The 6,033-nt window shown below is 38.0% G+C and overlaps 1 long non-coding RNA gene across 1 annotated transcript; it reads right to left on the bottom strand.

The window, feature by feature from the left end:
• Positions 1 to 1,611: 1,611 nt before the first annotated feature.
• Positions 1,612 to 4,273, bottom strand: LOC140705617 (uncharacterized). The gene is made up of 2 exons (XR_012085043.2): positions 3,793 to 4,273; positions 1,612 to 2,604 (listed from the first exon to the last, which is right to left on the bottom strand). It is a non-coding gene; the product is annotated as an uncharacterized LOC140705617 (long non-coding RNA).
• Between the last annotated feature and the right edge of the window lie 1,760 nt (positions 4,274 to 6,033).

Here is a 6,033-nt window from a genome sequence, read left to right as displayed (position 1 = left end):
CAGCAGACACACAAGATAGGAAAAAATATCTCTGTATCGTAAACTGCTATTTCTAAAGACACACATTTTCACAACTTCAGTGATATGTGTATGAGAGTCAGAATTGCATTTAGTCTCCCTGAACTGAATTAGAGCTATATGCAGACAAGTAGTGGGTGCATTGGCTCTTTTTAGGCTGAATGTATAGAGGCCACACAGTATGGTAAGAAGATACAACTCTACCACCTGTGTTTCAAAGCATTACCTAAATATGGACATGAATGGCATATGAACAGGGGTTTTTTAAATGGGGGTTACGTACAGTATCGCACAACATATCTGCACCTTATGTTAGAACAATGTGTGAACAACAACACAACATATAAGGTTCCCTTATAATTATGGGATTTTGAAGCATTTCACTGTACATCGCAATCCAGTTTTCATCAAGATGATAAAACTGTATCTAGGCTGTACCACTTCATACTGCATGTAGAGGTGCAGATTCTAAAACACTTCTCCATATAAATATCTCCTTCACACACAAAAATAACATGTCATGGCTACATTACAACATTTTATTTAATTTAATTTTTGTTCAGGGAAACATTCTGAGATGTGAGTCCAAGCTATAAAATAAGGGGAAGGCTAGAGTAGACACCTGGCATCTTTTTTCCTACATTGTGACATGTAGGAGACTGCCTTTCTAATACTGTAGTGTATTACACATTGCAATACCTTCTTCACTGTCTGCTTAGAACAGGAACAGGAAAAGTGTGATACATGTGGCTCCCAAGCCAGCAAATATCGTTCCCCAACTCTCCTACCCCTCCCCTCAGGCCTCCCTTCTCATTTTTTAATTGCACCAAAATTTGAGCTCTTGGGGAACAGTTTCGTTATGTCAAGGGAGCTTAAGCACTCTGTATCCACATGCCCCCCACAAATTCTAAATTTGTTTTTAAAATGCCGTGAGAGATTTTTTTTTTCTGTAAGCAAGGAGATAATTTGGGGAGTACAGGGAAGAGGTGCACCTTCCGAGGTCCAGGGATGGGCATCTGTGGAAGTTCCTTCTTGATTTTGAAACATTAGGTGTCAGCAGCCTCCATGATTCTTGAATTCAGATCTGAATGCATGGGAGACACAGGGTTTTCCACACAGAAAAGTCAGCTCATTTTCCAGAACATTCTTTTATTTCTTTCTATTGGGCTAGTCAAAAGAACTGAATCAACTGATTTTCACTAGAATAAATTTATCAAAGAACTTAGCTAGAAGACTTTGACAAGTGGCCAGTTGTTTCTAAAACCAAATGAGACACAGAACTCTTCAACATTACAGCTCGCAAAGGAGGTGAGACCTGGTAGGTGAGCACTGAAGCTGGAAAGGAAACCTGCTCAAGTGTAAAGATCATCAGAAGAAGCCTTTCTCTTAGTCCTGCCACATTCACAGGTGTTTCAGGTAGAGACTTGGGAGAGGGCCTTCTCGGTTGATGCTCCCAAACTTTAAAACCTCTTCCCACAGGCTGACCCCCTGTCTTCACTGCCCTTCCACAAACAGGCTAAGGCCTTTCTTTTCAGGCATGGTCTCCTTGAGTAACTGGCTGCCTGATTGGGATTTTTTAATGGATTTTTGTACTTTACTGGTTTGAATATGTTTTGATTTTGCTTATGATTTTTAGTATGGAATTTGTTTGATACATTTTAGTATTCATATACTCACTGCCATTGGCTTTAATATTGTCTTTTAATTATATAAGCCACCTTGGGTCCTTTTTAAGAAGAAAGGTGGGGTAAAATATTTTAAATAAATAAATTCAAACAGACCAATAAGTAACTTGGTTATGTACATTTCAGTGTTTCCAGCAAGTAAGTCCATCTGATTAACATAAGTTTATCACTGGAGAGTGAGGAAGTTTGTCTTAGTCATGGATAAAAGCAGGGTTTGGTATATACAGATATCTAGAACTATTCTATGTTCCTGTACTACAAGGGAAAGAAGAAACATTGACTAGTTGAAGCATTCTTTGGCATTGCCCTTCCTTGGGATTGGGATGTAGACCGATCTTTTCCAATCCTCTGGCCACTGCTGAGTTTTCCAAACTTGCTGGCATATTGAGTGTAGCATCTTAACAGCATCATCTTTTAAGATTTTAAAGTTAGGCTGGAATGCCACCACCTCCACTGGCCTTGTTGTTAACCATGCTTTCTAAGGCCCACTTGACTTTACTCTCCAGGATATCTGGCTCAAGGTCAGCAACCACACTATCTGGGTTGTCCGGGACATCCAGATCTTCCTGATATAATTCCTCTGTGTATTGGCATGTAGATTGTGAAAAAATAATATCCAAAGAGATCAGGTTCCACAGCCATTCTCAAGTGGGGAGAGGTGGATCAAAATATTTTAGAATACAATAGATGCTTCATGGGTGATTGTAAACTGCAAACTGTTGTTTGAGTCCAGAATTTAGTTCCTTGTTCAGACACTAGCAGTTCTGTATTCAAACTCCATGTCAGAATTAAAGAGAGCAATGAGCAAATCCTAATGCAAAACAGTGGTATCTCTGCATAATATTGATTGTAAAATTGTCTTCCACGTGGGAGTCATATTTTTGAATGCCGGAATGTGTCCCTGAAGAAAGAAAATGGAAAGAATGAATACACTCATATTGTAACGTCCGTGTGAGTGATGGAAATAATTGATTTCCTTGTTCCTTTTGCTTGAAAATAGCAACATTTAGTAATCTCATGTTTGAGAGGTACTGCTACTGATAAGCCCTGAGACAGGACTCAGAATTACATCTCACTTCTTAACAAGATCAGCCAAGGCCAATTGTTATCACTTCTTCATTTTGAATATTACCTTTCATTTAAAGTCTGTTTTGAAATAGACCCACTACATGCTTTCCTATGGAATTTTCAAGTATTTTTTAAACAATGTGAGATTCCGATCAGGAAGGAAAGAAATAGTACTGTATACAATTCATTGTTAACATACAGAATTCACTATCACAGGATGTGATGGGGGCCATGAGATTTTTTTTAACAGGCTTTTTAAAAAAGGGGCTTTTAAATGGATTATATATATTAATGGAAAAGATGTCTGCCAGATATTCATATAGACGTGCAAGGGATGTGTAGGGTCACCATATTTTATTCTGCAAATCTGTGATAGTAATTAATAATTTTATGCTGTCAGGTCAGTTCTGACTTATGGCAATCCTTTTCAGGGTTTTCTAGGAAGACAGTACTCAGAAGTGGTTTATTCTGGGAGTGCCCTGAAACTGTGCAATTTGCCTAAGGCTACACAGGCTGGTTCTTTGAAACAGAGGCACTGTGGGTAATTGGACTCCCAACCTCTGGCTGCACAGAGAGGTATCTAACTCCCTGAGCTATCCAGCCAGCTAAATATGTGATGCCTCATTTATATATCATACAAATTACCATATTTTTCCATGTATAAGACACCTCCACTTTTCTAACCCCAAATTAATAAATCAAATATTTTAAGCATAAAACAGAATGGGTACATTTAAAACCCAACTAAAAACATGGCTGTACACCCAGGCCTTCCCTCCTGCCAGCATTTAACTTCTTTCTTTTGTTATTTATCATTTATTATATTTTTGCACTGTTCTTGTTATTGATTATGGCAATTGGATCTGCATTATTTTAATGTATATGTATTTGTTGGTAGCCACCCAGAATGGTAGAATATACCAGATGGGTGGGATATAAATCAAATAAATAAATAAATAAATAAATAAATAAATAAATAAATAAATAAATTTTATTTAATAATTAGGTAACATTTACATACCAGTACTGTCCCTGTTGCATCTGAGCAGTGGCTACATACTCCACTTCCAATAATAAGGTGTTCTTGGAAGGTTCACTACATGTGTGCGTGTGCGTGCATGTGTGTGTGAGAGAGAAAGGGGGAAGAGAGAGAGAAAAAAATATGTCATTGTCCCTGATACTTAGAAAAGAAGAGAGAGAAATAACTACAAGCACTAGGATTTCCAAGTCAGCTCCATTCCATTGCATGATATTTCAGGGCCAATATCTGAGGCCTAGGTTTGTGTTCTTGTGATCTTATCAGTGGCAAACTCTTCACCAACAATAGAAAAATGTGTGGCAGATAAATATATAGTATGGACTCACAATTATGCAATTAAAGGTGGTTGAAGAAGTACTACCAAAGGTCTGTCCCCCTCAGTTTTGGGGGAGAAATGTATAGGACGAAGGCTACAACCCACAATGGAAAGAAAGTATAGTATATTACAGAAGTGAGTACACCCCCTCACATTTCATAAATATTTTAGTATATCTTTTCATGTGACAACACTGAAGAAATTACACTTGGCTACAATGTAAAGCAGTGAGTATACAGCTTGTATAACAGTGTAAATGTGCTGTCCCCTCAAAATAACGCAACACACAGCCATTAATGTCTAAACCGCTGGCAACAAAAATGAGTGCAGCCCTAATGTAGAAGCACCACTCTATTCTCTGAAAGTTCAAAGCCAAAGCTTGAAACCCAGAGAATGAATTCCAAAATCTGAGCCTCCAAATCTAAACCTGAAACTTGGCAACACACACAACACACATTTTAGAAGTGGCAAAGGTTTTCAGAGCCAAAGACTGTCCACATGTGCAAGGTACAACAAATTATTCAAGCAAGGGAACAATAGCAATACCTGTTGAATGAAAACAAGGGAAGTTTCCATTTGCAGGAGGCTGCAAATTCTCAGCAAGCCCCAGGGAAAAGCAGAGCAGGAAGAAAAGAGATGCTGCTTTACCCCATTAATATGAAGTTTTACCTCACCCAAACTTCCTTTCTCCTTTGTCCCCATTCCTACCTCTTCCATGTGCACCTTGCTTCCCTCTTCTCTTTCTCCTTGCCCTATCTCATCATTGCTGCTTGCCAGCCTACCTTTCTTCTGTTTAAAGGGAGCAGTGTTTAGTGAGGAACAGGGACGGAAAAGAGGTGAGGTGAGGTGGTGAAGGCTCACTAAGAGTAGACCATCACTTCTGGCACTCACGTCACTCTGAGTAATGGAGAGGCTGAACTAGAGACTCCCTCACACTCTAGCCATTAAGTACTGAATCTAAACTTCACCATTGCTCAGTCTTATGCCAATTATACTGACACTCTGACTCAAGATTGTGGTTGCTGCAAATATCACTCACGTAATGTAGGAAAAGTGCTTTTTATGGTCAAAGCACTTTAAAATTGTTATATGTTATTATTATTTGTATTAATTTATTTTTATCCCATCTTTATCCAAATATTGAGGACCAGGGTGGACTTGAATATAATGGGAACATAAGCCAGGCTGTGTAGAATGTAATTTAAAATGCAATCTTATAATACTGAAACACAATTTAACAGACTATCATAGTAAAATATTGTTAATAATAATGTTATACAATAATAGCAATAACAAAATTAAAATATAATTCATAAATAGTAGCAATAATACAGTGAAATCTTTTAGGCCTTGAATATCTGCCAAGCTATCTGTTAGGAAAACAAATTGGAAGAAAGTAAAAGTCTACCTTTTTGTGAGAAGGGAAGAGGGAAAAGGAGTGATCACACGTTTTGGCTACTTATTAGAGCTAGAGACTTGTTTTGTTCTGTTGTGTTTTATTTTGTAGGGAGGTAGAGAAATAATCCACTACTTTTTCTAGCTATCAGACAACATCAAACCAGCCTGCCTACAGAGTGTCCCCAACTGCATCTCTCTGGGTCCCTGTCAGGGGCTACTGTTTTTCTGAGATGTGTTGTTTGTTTCTTTGTTTTTCTGCAGATAGAATTGCTCTGTTTTGGTTTCATTTCCAGCACATGTGATCACTGGTAATGAAAAAAATGGAGCTTGTGGCTTTAATTTTGCCTTCCACTTTCAATTTCATAATATTTTTAAGTGGCTTAGGAAAGCAGTCTAGCCACTTCAAGATACTGGGAAATCAAATGCTTCAGCAGTTTTTCCCTGAAGAAGCAAAATATGTTATTAAAAATCTACTTATGACAGTGCTGGTATGCTATACTGTTTAGAAA

This window comes from Pogona vitticeps, chromosome 3 (assembly GCF_051106095.1).
Source record: "Pogona vitticeps strain Pit_001003342236 chromosome 3, PviZW2.1, whole genome shotgun sequence".
Taxonomy (NCBI): domain Eukaryota; kingdom Metazoa; phylum Chordata; class Lepidosauria; order Squamata; family Agamidae; genus Pogona; species Pogona vitticeps.
The sequence above is the reverse complement of the archived record's forward strand: the minus strand, read 5'-3'. Positions and strand labels throughout refer to the sequence as shown.